The following is a 14,039-nucleotide window of genomic DNA, read 5'->3' as shown; positions in this document are numbered from 1 at the left end:
TTAATATTTTTTTTACTTTTTTTTATTGGATATTTTTGTATTTACATTTCAAATGTTATTCCCTTTCCTGGTTTCCCAGACATAAGCCCCCTATCCCGTCCCCCTCCCCTTCTTCTATAAGGGTGTTCCCCTCCCCATCCACTGCCCCTTCTCCCCAACCCTGACATTCCCCTACACTGAAGGGTCCAGCCTTGGCAGGACCAAGGGCTTCTCCTCCCATTGGTGCCCAACAAGGCCATCCTGTGCTACATATGCAGCTGGAGTCATGGTTCTGTCCATGTGTACTCTTTGAATGGTGGTTTAATCCCGGGGAGCTCTGGTTGGTTGGTATTGTTGTTCTTATGGGGTTGCAGCCCCTTCAACTCTTTCAATCATTTCCCTAATTCCTCCAACGGGGATTAGTCATCTACCAGCGTCTGTGTGTCAACTCTTCTTAAGGAACCAAGATGCCAGGGCGTTGAGGTTGGAGGGGGTGGGTGAGTGGGATCCTCACAGAAACAGGGAGAGAGAGTATGGGAGCCGGGGGGGTGGGGTGGGGAGGGAATAACATTTGAAATGTAAATGCATAAAATATCCAAGAAAAATAAAATTTAAAAAAAAAAAAAGGAACAAGGAATTCTCCAGTGTTACCACTAGATGGCATAGACTTGGAGACTTACCAACCTGTATTAGTGTTAAATGTTGCAGCTCAGAAGGCCTCAACCCTGCACAAACACATACAGGCAACTTAGGAACACCGAGAGAGGAGAAATGGAAGACCGCGCTGACTGGTTATCCAATACCAAGTAGCCCTGAAAAAAACATATGTACACGTATATGTACATTATATAGAATGAGTAAGTGGTGTTTGTTCATGTAGGAATGCATACATACACACACACACACACACACACACACACACGTGTGCACATAACAAGTAATGAACAAAGAGACCATGAATTTGAAAGAGAGCGAGGAGAGGTAGATGGGAAGGTTTGAAAGTCGGGAAGGGAAGGGGAAGTGATTTAATTTTAGTATGGTTAAAACAAAGTTTTTAAAAAGTAATGTTAAACAAGCACAAAATCCCGTGGGCATGGTAGACATCAAAAAATGTACCTTGAGTCAAAGAAAATGAGAATTAATAAGAAATTTTTCCTTAGCCCAGATTTAGTTTTCCCACAAGAAAATTGAGGATAGTAGAATTTTATAATTTAGCATATATGGGAATAAGGAAGGAGATTCATGATAAAAATAAAATGTTTTCTCTTAAATTTATCTATTTTTACTGTCATGTATAGTATATAGTATATAATAAGTTTTACAACAGAATAGTAAGAGGAAGAAACATAAATACTAAAACCCATGGTACCCCTTCAGAATTATATATGTATTCATAAATTTCAAATGCATGCAACTTTGGAGAATGTACCTACAGGTTAGTTAGTTATAAACTGGAAACTTGTAAACAAGGTGCTTGGGGAGCGCTCTGTCTGGCCAATGGTGGTGAGAAGGATCCGACCATCGGTAAGATCGAAGACATTTTCAGACAGTTTCTAAAGCAGAATGACTTCGGCATCATTCTCATCAACCAGCACACCACAGAGGGGGTTCAGCATGCCCTGGATGTGCAGCCCCACTCTATCCATCCCAGCTGTCCATCAGATCCGTCCAATGAGCACCCCTAGGACTCAGCAGACGACTCCATCCTGCGCAGAACCAAGGGCATCTTCAGTGCTAAAGAACTACGCTAATGGCCTCTCAACCCTCGACGCCCCTCTCACTGCCTGGCCTCTCACAATCTGCGGTCCGCATCTTTCAAGCCTTGGTATCCCTACCCTTCTCTTTGCTGAGAGACTCCCGTGCTCCCAGAGTTCCGTTGTTCCGGTCCAGATTGGTTAAGGAAAGAAAACTCAGCCATCTTCCCTCTGCACTCATTAGCTATTCCCTCGGTTCTTAAGCAATGTCATTGTTGGTATTAAAGGAGTATTCTAGGGGAATAAAATCTGAAGTGTAAAAAAAAAAGAATAAATAATAAAACGTTACTAAAAAAAGGAATATTCTTCTCTCCATTAAAAAGCTGAAAAAAAGATTAAACAATTAAAACACCTTTAAATTTAGTAAATTAAGTATAAATCTCCACGATAATTTTCACTGCAACTGTAGAAACAGCTTTATTGAGGGGGGAAAAAAGCCTTAGGTATTATTCCACCACTGAAACTGCCCAAGGCAAAGTTTTCTGTCATAGAGTCTGTTGGAAACCTGTGACCACATTTTAATTTTAGAGTATCTCTAATCCCCTTAGAAGTCTGTATCCTTTCACCTTCAATACCTACCTATCTACCTACCTACACACACACACACACACACACACACACACACACACACACCCTTGAAACAGCCATTTGCTTACTTTGTGAATCAATGTTCTTTTTCTTCTATTTTGGAGATCTCACATAAGTAAAGTCATACGAAGCCTGGTATTTTGTGACTGACTTCCTTCACCTAGCATGCTGTCAAGGTTTCCTCACGTTGTATCACGTGACAACCTCACGCCGTTTCATAGGTGAAAACATCCCAGTATACCTTATCAGTGCATTCAACAGTTAATGGACATTTGGGCTGCTTCTCCCTTTTTGGTACTGGGAATAATGCTGGCGTGAACGTTGGCATTCAGTTACCTGTTAACCAAGGACCAGTCTTGGTTTGGAGAGGGTTCCGGGGAGAAGGGGTGTTTGGGAGCAGCTAAAAGAAACAACTCGAAGTCAAACCGTGCGTCCAAGCCGGCGGCCCTGTTTCCGGTGAGATGGCTTTTTAGATTGCGCACTCTCTGTGTGTTCTGCTATGCTCGAGACAGCTTTTTCTTGCTATCCTAAAAGCTGTCTGGTTGACACAGCTCTCTCTGCTAGTAAAAAAAAAAAAATTCTAAAAGCTATCTGGATAGCTCATGGAATTTCTGACCAAAGTCAGAAAAGCTGCTATAAAAAATTCTTGAATCTTCCAACGAAGTCAGAAATCCTGTTAAGAAAAACATCCTCGAAGATCTGTTTTTGCTCTCTAGAGATTTCTAGACAGCTCAGATCTCGACAGAGTCGTGTCCTGCCAGCTCATCTCATGCAAACCGTCATGTCAATCCAGTCATTTACTTCAGGCTTCCTCTTGATGATCCTAAGAATCAACATCCAATGACCTCAGTCCCTTAATTCTTAGGAGACAGCAAGCACACATTTTCTTTCAACATTGTAAAAGAATTCAGAGATCTGCTTGCCTGTGTTAAGCACAGAGGATAAACTAGCTGTGTGGGACTCCATCCTGAAATTACCACTTTTACTTCTGGGCCTGGACTAGCTGTGTCTCAGGCTGACCTTGAACTCGGGAGTCTGCCTGCCTTTGTATCTTTCTGAGGAGCTGGCTCATTAAAACAGCTGCTTTTGTTCCTTTAGAACCATGAAGCCCCTTATAATCCATATTTTATCCTTATATTCTGCATAGTTAAGAAATTATTTATTTTCAAACTTATGTTTTTAGAGTTCTTTTCCACAGCCTTTAAGGGCCATCCTGAATGTCCCAGCGTTGACCATTTTGCTCAGACATTAGGTGCACTTCCTGGATTCATGCTGTATGATTTTCACAGAGTCAATAAAGTTGACAGGGAAGACATTCCTTAAAGGAATGCATTGTGTATTTACATTATTATACAAACAAGCCTTATGTGCATGGCAGCCATTAACACTCCTGGAGGCCCATATCTGCCGGCCTTGTCCCCAGGCAAAGGTCATTGTATGTAGTTTTACAGACTAGCAGCCCAGTAGGTTCTTTCACATAATACTGGAAGCATTGTGTAATGCATTGCCCGGAGCTACTAAAATGGCTAAGGCATGACTAGATGATAGTTCTTAGCCTTGTCATAATTTTACAAGGCCACCAATGCACGTGGTGTTTATTGTTAGCCTAAATGCTACTATTTAGCTTGGCGGGAGCGCGTCATTCTGTCCCCACCAAAGCCATTTTGGAATATATGGCTTCAAGCAGAATCCATGGATTCTTGGGAATTCTGTGTTTAAGTTGTAAGGAACGTTGTAGGTCTTCATAGGCACTCCCTAGTGGCATGATCTCACCAGTGGTACCAAACCTACTTCCTGCTTGCCAACAGTTTTCTGGGGCAGAGTATGATTTGTTTGTTTGTTTGTTTGTTTGTTTGTTTCTGCAGTTTGGGGAGGGGGTATTTATTTGTTTGTTTTGAGAAAGGATCTGTAGTGTTAGTTGGTCTGGAACTCACTATGGAGACCAAGATGGCCTCGAACTCACAGGTCAACCTGCAGCTACCTCCTCAGGGGGAGACTAAAATTGTGCTCCACCACACTCAATGTGTGTTTGCTTCTTCATAACCAGCACAAATGATGTGAAATGTAGTAGTAGCATTGGGGCTAAGGATAGACACCACAAGCATTCGCCCCAGGAAAACTAGAACAAAGCTAAAAACAATCATTTAGTTGTGCCTTAGTGATTTTTAACGGCTCAGGGCACGTGCATGAACCTGTTGTGAGGCCTGTCCGTGACACTGGGTTCAATCACACACAGTCTATCTGATAAGACTGACAAACAATTATGTTGCTGGTGCATGTGTTTGGTACGCTCTACTTTCCATGTTAGTGAGGAGTGCATTCCTTCTCTCTCAGTTACTGGAAAATAAGCAATATGCTGTATAATGTAAAAAATATTTAATCTCAATCTGGGGTTTCCACCCTGCCCTTGCCATTTAGTTCCCAGATAAAGCATACACACAACACACCCACACACACTCACTCACACACTCACACACACACTCACACACACTCACACACACACTCACACACACTCACACACACACACTCACACACACACATATACTCACACACATACACACACTCACACACACTCACACACATATACTCACACACATACACACACACTCACACACTCACACACACTCACATACACACTCACACACACTCACACACATATACTCACACACATACACACACACTCACACACACTCACACACACTCACAGACATATACTCACACACACATACACACACTCACACACTCACACACACTCACATACACACACACTCACACACATATACTCACACACATACACACACACTCACACACACTCATATACACACTCACACACACTCACACACATATACTCACACACACATACACACACACACACAACCTTTATGTTTACAATAAGCCTTAATAAGCACAAGACCTGGGCCATTATCTATGCTATTGTATCTATTTCCCAGTCAGTAATCAGTCCCACTATATAGTTTGCCATGTTTCATCTAGGCTGCTCTTTTTTTGTCTCTTTTATTGGATATTTTCTTTATTTACATTTCAAATGTTATCCCCTTTCCCGGTTTCCCCTCTGGCAACCTCCTATCCCATTCCTCCTCCCCCTGCTTCTGCCCACTTCTGCCTCCCTGGCCTGGCATTCCCCTACACTGGGGCATCAAGCCTTCACAAGACCAAGGGCCTCTCCTCCCACTGATACCAGACAAGGCCATCCTCTGTTACATATGCTGCTGGAGTCATCTGTCCCTCCATGTGTACTCTTTTGCTGGTGTTTTAGTCCCTGGGAGCTCTGGAGGAGGTCTGGTTGGTTGATGTTGTTCTTCCTATAGGGTTGCAAACCCCTTCAGCTCCTTCAATCCTTTCTGTAACTCCATTGGGGACCCTCCATTGGGGACCCCATTCTCAGTTCAATGGTTGGCTGCGAGCATCCACCTCTGTATTTATCAGGCTCTGGCACAGCCTCTCAGGTGACAGCTATATCCGGCTCCTGTCAGCATGCACCTCTTAGCTTCTACAATAGTGTCTGGCTGCTTGTAACACCAATTAGCCAGCTCATATGATCATTATGTTTTAAGATTCTTACCCCATGGTGGCTTCTCCTCTCTCCACCTTCCTTTTTCTTCCCCCTCATGGTTTTTCTTCATTTCCAGGGAACCCTAAACGTCACCAATATCTCTCCTGCCCAACTATTGGCTGTCAGCATCTTTATTCCCCAATCAGGGATAACCCGGGGGCCAAGGTCACATAGCATCGCCTGGGTCTGCGGTATGGTCACTGGGAGTAACCAGTCTTTAGCATAGCAAGGACCAAACCTCAACAGTATAATGATAGCAGCGACCTCATACCAGTCTGGTCTAATGAGTCTCTCCACCGCATCAAGAAGCCATGATGGCTGGCTGGCCCTTACTATCTGTGTTTATAGAAACACACTGTGATGTTTGTGCAACAAAAATTAGCTCAATAACAAGTGCCTCTTAACACGTAAACACCTCAAGAGCACTGGTGTGTGACCGTATGACGCTAAGCCTTTAATCTGCATGTCCTTAGTGGCAGACTACGCCGATCCTTTTTATGTGCACCGTTTGTCTATTTTCTGTGCATAAATGCCTATGCTCCCTTACTATTGCACCGTCTTATTATTATGTAGCCCTCTACATGTGCTCAAATGTGTCTGACCAGTACGTGTCTTACAAATAGCTTTCCTATCCCACGGCATATCTTTTCGTTTCTCTCTGCGTGCGTGGATGTTGTTATTGTAGTTGTTCGTTTGTTTTTCAAGATCAGATCTCAGCATCCGCTTCACAAGCCGAGTGTCCTGCAAATGCTTGTGACTCCAGCCCTGAGAGACCTGACACCCTTCTCCGGCCTCCACAAGGATACAGATGCATGTACCTGAGCACACGTGTGTGCTACATTAATGCAACTATACATACACACACAAAAAAAAAACCATGCAGAGATAGTAAGTAGCCTGTTGTGCTGGTACATTCCCTCAATCTCAGGGTTCATGGGGCAGAAGCAAGTAGATCTCTTTGAGATACAGGCTAGCCAGGTCTACATAGCAAGTTACCAGCTAAGACTATATAGTAAGACCCTGTCTCAAAATGTGTGTGTGTGTGTCTGTGTGTGTGTGTCTGCAGATATATGCACATGAATGTGTATGTACATATATTAGCTAATTAAAATAAATCTTTTTTTTTCTTTTTCTTTTTTTCGGAGTTGGGGACCAAACCCAGGGCCTTGCGCTTGCTAGGCAAGCGCTCTACCACTGAGCTAAATCCCCAACCCCATAAATCTTTTAAAATATAGTTTTACTTTCCATTCTTCATTTGTCACTTTTACTTTTATAAGAAAATAGCACTTAACCCAAAGTCTTCTGGGGTTTTTTTCTCTGTTTTCCTGTCAGCCCTCTGTAACTTTAAGAAAGGAAAGAAAGGGCCTTGACAGGTGGCTTAGCAGTTGAGAGGGCTTACTGTTTTTTGCAGAAGGCCAAGGACACACATAAACAAAAATAATAAATCTCTTTAAAGTAAAGGGAAAGAAAGTTAAAATATCACAGCGTATGTTCTTAAAACAGCAACAACAAAACTCTAGATGGGGTCCTTTGACACTCAAAATTCGAATGATGTCCACCAAACTGAGAATGAAAATCAAGAGAAAATACAATTTCCCTGGCCAATTTTATCTGACTCATCACTAATTTCCTAGCTGAGACTACAGTATGTTCTTCAACAAGAAGTGAGTTAGGGTTCTGTGTGTTAACACATCGTGCTATACTGTGGGTCCAAAATGAAAAGGAGATAGAAAGGGCTATCACCAGAAATGCATCAGAACCTGCTAAACGAAAGGGAAACTGGAGTAAAACCAAATCCACAGGGAAATTTAACGGAATGAGGCAGAATTCAACTAATAGATATTCTGAGTGAGAAAATATCTATAGTATAAATAAGGGTGCCACAGTGCATGCTAACCTGCATATTCACACATTCTGCAGCAACGTGTGCAGGCCACATCCTCACAGCCATGAATGCACAGAAAGGGTTGTTAAAAGCCACATTACTAAAAGCTGCTTGCTTCTAGAGAGGCCACTAGAGGATGTAATTGGTCAGAGAAAACTCAGGCTTTATTTTAAATGGCTGATTTTTTTTTCTTTAACAGTAGGAATATATTCATGAATAAGTTACACAGTTGCTACGTGTTGAAAGTATTCCCCAGTTCATACGTCAGAAAGTTCATTATTGAAGTCAGTGGTATTTGAGAGCTCAGACCTTTGGGAAGTGATTACATCATTAGGGCAAAGCCCTCAGGAATGGACAAAGCCATTCGTGGATTAATGAGTTCTCCTGGGAGTGGCTTTGTTATAGAACACAGTTTCTTTTGGCTTCTTTGCTCTGTGTCATCAGACAATAACCTCTTCCATGTTCTGGTACAAGAAAAAGGCCCTTGGCCAATGCCATATTCTTGGACTTCCCAGCCCCTAGAACCACAGCTTTGTAGACTTAATTTTTTTTAATTATACAGTCTGTTATACTCAATTATAGAAACCAAAGTAGACTAAGACGTACCTAAATATACTTCTTAATTATGTAGAAAATATCTTAATAATAAACTTGAAGGTAAGATCATCTGGGAAAAGCAAGGATACAATGTATCCTGTTAGCCAGCTTCTGAAGAATGGAAGGAATGTGTTAAGGCTTGGAAATTTATACTACCAGGTTCTGACACAGTGCTTTTGCAAGTCTCTAGTACCAGGTGCATTAAGATAAGAAGCAGTAAGACCTATCGAAGTGAAGTCAGGATTTCTTTGGAGTTCAGTTCTCAGTCAAAAAGCAAACAAACAAAAATCAAAAATGAAATATCCTAAGCTATGCTTTCCCCTCCAGTGTTGATAAAAACTGAAAAGACGTCTCTGTCAGAAAGCCATTGAGAGAGTAAGCAGAAACAAAGATAATGATATGGGATTCTTGTTTGTGGACTTTGGGTTTTTGCATGATGCAAATGAAATAAATTCTCTGTGAATAAACACGAAGCAACAAATGACAGACGGCCTGTTAAACCACAGCCGAAAATTAAAATACCCAAACTTTTTCAGTGCTAGAGACAGCTCCATACACAAAAGCAGGTGCTGCTCTTCCGGAGGAGCCAAGTTCTCGGCACCTGGATCTTTAGGGGGCTCATAATCAATCCCCTGTGATTCTAACTCCAGGGATCCCCTTCTTCTGACCACCACAGCCATTACACTCATGGACACACACGCATGTTGGGAGAATCTATTTGCATAGTGTGAAAATGACGCGCTGTCCTTCCCCACCTGTCTACGGCACCTTCTGATTGGTTTAACAAAGAGCTGACCGGCCAATAGCTAGACAGGAGAGGATAGGAGCGAGATCTTGCAGAGATAAGAACTCTGGGAAAGACTCAGAGGTAAGGATTCACCATAGGCACTCAGAGAAAGAAACAGGTTCCAGTATTAAGGGGAGTTAACAAAGCATGCAGAACATAGCTTAGTATAAATGGGTTAATTTAAGTCATACCAGCTAAGTGAGAACAAGATAGCTAAGGTCAAGGTTTTATAATAAATAAAAGGTCTCTGTGCCATTATTCACAAACACACATACACACTCTCAGAGATATACACATAATTTTAATTTAAAAAGTAAATCAAATACTTTCCATCTTGTTATTTCTTAATTACTTCATTCCAACCCTAACCCTAACCCTAGAGATATTCCTCACTTATGTGGGTTTTCTAAAGCCACACTAAAAAAAAATTTTTCCCATACTAATCACATTTTCAAATATTTTTAGAGGTAAGATAAGGCAGGGAAAAGAATAATGAGAAAGTCGCTTGTTTATGTGCCAAGTCTCTCAAGGCTTTCCAAATTGTGACCTAATCTAAAATGTTCCAAAGGCAAAAGATAAGATTATATTTGTTTCCTTGTGACTTACAAAAACCTAATGGAGGTACTCCAGTTGGGTGAAAAATGGGGTATGTGCTAAGGACAATAGAATTTACTGATGGTACATGAAATATCAGACTCAAGTTCTTTCTCCTCTCCAGACAGTCTCAGTGTGGTGGGAAGACTGAGCTGGAACAAGAGCCTCTCTGGCATAAGGACCTCTCTTCTTGTGTTCTGGATGAGGCCACCAGCCCAAGTTGGTCTTGTTCTTGGAAGGCCATGCAGGCTATGAGGTAGCCAAACTCATTGTCATGTAAGGAAATAAAAGTTGACAAAGTGGTCATTGAGGGCAATTCAAATTCCAGCATGAAAGGCGAAGGAGTTGGATGTTACTATCAATGTCATGGGGGAGGGGGGCAGCCTGGTTCTCAGGGAAGTTCAAGAGGTTCTTTAGGACCCCTCCGAAGCCTGCCTCACTACCTCTTGATGTCATGGTGTCTAGTGCTTCTCTCCCAAGCAGCAAGTCAGAACAAGCACTGATGCACTAGGGACGGACACATAAAAGGCCGAGCCATGGAGTTTCCCATTCAGCTTGACCATGGGCTGGCCCTCAGCCTTGGCAATATCAGTGGATACATGGATAATTTTCTTGGTAATATATTAGCCACTGTGCTACGTTTTCCAACAGGGGTCATCCACAGTCTTCTGGATGACAGTGATATAATGGGTTGTGGTCATGAATCCCTCCACAATGCCTAATTGGCCAGAGGAACTAGGTGGCTAGTGTTACTGAAGACATTACAGATGTTCTAGAAGAAGTTACTGAATTTCTTCCATTCATCAAAAACTGGAGACATTAGGAGAAAGAGCAAAAATGAGTCTTGTAGCTTCAAGTGATCCTTATCCTTCCCCATTGTGAGTAAGACACCAGTGGACACCACAGTGTATGCAGGACCAGCATCAACCTACTAGATATTGATGGGAAATTGCTCCTGGAAGATAGAGTTGGGCATTCCTTTGATGACAGACTTCCCATCCTCAAGCTTCACTGTGCCACTGAAATGTCCATGAGTTGAGTCACACTGGTTTACATGTAAGCCATGGAGCTGAAATCAATGAAAGTATCATTGAAAGTGATAGGTCAATTTTGCCAGAGCTGAAAGCACCCTTGGTGATCAGGTGCCCAATATGGTCAAATCTGGCCTTTGTCATCATGTCTCAGACATAGACGGCACCAAGTGAGAGAATGTGGCTATCTGTCAAACTGGACAGAGAACCAGAGGTAAAATTTGAGACTGCCAGGGCACTAAAATAAAAAGGACATTCATTCTGAAAAACATATGAATTATTAGAAAAATGCTTCCTATTATTTATGGGGAAAATCATAAAGGAAAAGTTCCCATGGAGTTATTTCTTCTGTCTTTAAGGGGAAAACACAGATAAATAATTAAAGATGTCAGTCTAAAGAGCAAGCACTCTTTGTCTCAGTGTGCTTTTGTGTACATTCCTGAGTGACTGCTCACAGAGTGGATGGACTGCTGATTGATTTTCCATTAATAACTACAGATGTGCACACATCCATTCTCTTAGACTGTGCCTCATGGGTCCAATAGCGTCCATTTGCACAATGGCTAGAGACAGTTGGAAGTGGTGCCGCAGGCCCCTAGGCAAATGCAACCGATTGAACTACATGTGAACCGAACACACGACCTTGGCCTCCACTAAGACACAACAACAGAGTTTAAGATCCAACCAACATTTCTTCAAGTAAAAATAATGTTGAAGGATAGCAATGAGCTGAGAATAAAATGTACATTATTGGAAACTTAGAAAGTAATAGAATCGACAATAAATGCCTGTTCTTGAATCATATTTAAAGTAACTGTACTATTGTTTTAAACTCCCAATACTTGTTGGTGAAATACTTTTGAAAGTTCTTTTAAATATAAACTTTTCCCTAGGGATATTTTTTAAATCCTTTGGGAGTTAATCTATAGCAAAAAAAATTTTTTTGTAACATCTTGCAAGTTAAAAATTAATTGCTATGAAGACTATAATAACCTGTTGGCGATAAAGGACTAAGGGTGAAAGGGAGTAAGTCCCTAAGTGACAAGGAGGTGAGTCACTAGTCTGCATGTGCTGATTATGAGGAAATAAAAGCACGCAACGGTGCTCGACGTAAACTCCCAGCAATGCTCAGCTGCATGAACAATGGAAAGTAGGTCTCCGATGAGTGGAAAAGCCAGACTAACCACAAGGAAGGAACTTTGATGGCTAAATTATTAACAAATCACTGTAAGAGAACCCCCAGGATTCAATCAAAGACCAATCTACAGGTTTCTTACAGGGTATTTTTAAGTTTTGATGACTTAAGACTTAGCCCTTACAGTAGGCCTAGAGTCAAGCGGGCCATCTTCTACGGGGATGGTCATAAGTCTCAGCTTATTCGCTGATCTTCTGAGAACAGACTGAACAGTACACCGGAGGAAGGGGAAATTTCGTTTCCAGTCTGAAAACTCAAAGCGGGGGCTCTTCTCTGCTCCTCAGCCTGCTAAACTCCTCAGAGCTCATTGACCAGCTCGTGTGACTGTGGCAACACAAACCCAAGCATACAGGAGCTGATGCATGTGCCCTGCTAGTTCTTTTTATCTTGAATGCTTTAACGTAGATATAAAAATGGATATAAAGATTTCCTCCTAATGAAAAGATAAATATATGTAGATTCACATCCTGCTGTTACTTTTCATTTTTATTCTTGACATACATTACATCCTGAACACAGTTTTCCCTACTTCCGCTCCTCCCAGTAGCCCCCATCTCCCCTCTCTCCTAGATACATAGATTCCTCCTGTTTCTCTTTTAACCATTTAGGCCAACTAATTTAGACTCCTTGCTCAATTAATTATTTGCATATAATTAACTTCCCCTGGAGATTTTACTATCAAAAATTAGTTACCACATTGAAAGTTTTCACTGTGCATTAATGCACTGGGTCAGTCACATTTGCTGCAACGCTGCAAGCCCAGTTGATGTGGATCAATCCTCTTCAACCTGAATTCTCAGAAAATGGCTGTGTCTTAAGGAAGGAAAAAAAATGGTAGTTCTTCAGCTGAAGAATTCAGGAGAAAGGCAGAAGAAACAAGCAGTTGTCTTTGTTACTTTTCTACTTCTGTGACAAAACATCATGGTCAAAGCAACTGTTTGCTTGTTTGTTGTTTGTTTGTTTGTTTGTTTGTTTGTTGAGACAGGGTTTCTCTGTGTAGCTCTGGCTGTCCTGGAACTCACTCTGTAGACCAGGCTATCTTCGAACTCAGAGATCTGCTCACCTCTGCCTTAAGAGTGCTGGGATCAAAAGCATATTCCACCACTCCTGGCATCGGGGCAGCTTATGAAAGAAAGCCTTCCATTTCAGAGTCCATGATGGTAGAAAAAGGCACAGAGACAGGAACAGTTGACTCACGTCACATCTTGTTCCACAAGTAAGAGTCAGAGAAAGGCACATCGGGGGATGGCAAGAAACCTCAAAGCCCACCCCCAAATGATGGACACATCTCCTCCAACAAGGCCACGCCTTCCAATCCTTCCCAAACACTGTCCCCAACTGAAAGCCCACTGTTGACACCTATGAGCCTTTGAGAGCCATTTTCATTCAAACCACCACAGAAATACAGGACAAAAGTCAGACAGGGAAGCATGATCTTCTCATGTACATGGAGGAGAAGCCAAGTACTTGATCAATATTGGGAGATATCTTAAGAGAAGTCAGCTGGAGTTAGCTCATTCTCTGATTGCCACAGTGAGATGTTTGTATTACATCCTGAAGCCAGGAAGATTGGAATGCGTGTTGCCTGAAAATAGCAGAAGGGGCTATTTTGGTGGAAAGAGAAGTGTAAGAACAGAGGGTTGGGGGTGAATAACAGCAAAATATTATGTCACGTGTGTAATAAAATGCCTTAAAGATAAAGCCATTACTTTGTGTAGTAACTTAAAAGAGGGAAAAAAAATAATGTCTTCCAAAAAAAAAAAGAAAAAAAAAAAGAAAAACTATTCTCTGAGGGGGTATCGAACATTCTGAGGAGCTCTATGGTCACCTGCCCCCTCAGTAGTCACAAAAGAATTTGGAAAACAGAAAGAGGAATGCAGTATCAAAGTAAAAATAAACCAGTCAGCAGACTGTCTCCAATCTGTTGGGTATTATATTTAGCATATTTTATAATTAAATGAGCTGAGTGCTAAGGTTGCTTTGACTATATAAACAACTACTTGGTTTTCCTAATAAGACTACATAGCACTCTACTTCTTATCTGTCTGCTGTTAC

General features: G+C 41.7%; 1 long non-coding RNA gene across 2 annotated transcripts in view; it reads right to left on the bottom strand.

Moving 5' to 3' along the window:
- LOC102553447 (uncharacterized) overlaps positions 1-14,039 on the bottom strand; it is a 54,502-nt gene that overhangs the window by 27,557 nt on the left and 12,906 nt on the right. The window contains exon 2 of one of the 2 annotated variants that reach the window (XR_594327.4): positions 664-791. The exons of the other annotated variant lie outside the window; for it this stretch is intronic. This is a non-coding gene — a long non-coding RNA (uncharacterized LOC102553447). The remainder of the gene's footprint in view (positions 1-663; positions 792-14,039) is intronic. 2 annotated transcript variants of the gene reach the window in all.

The sequence above is a fragment of the Rattus norvegicus genome, chromosome 9 (assembly GCF_036323735.1).
Source record: "Rattus norvegicus strain BN/NHsdMcwi chromosome 9, GRCr8, whole genome shotgun sequence".
Classification (NCBI taxonomy): Eukaryota; Metazoa; Chordata; class Mammalia; order Rodentia; family Muridae; genus Rattus; species Rattus norvegicus.
This window is presented reverse-complemented; position numbering and strand designations above follow the sequence as displayed.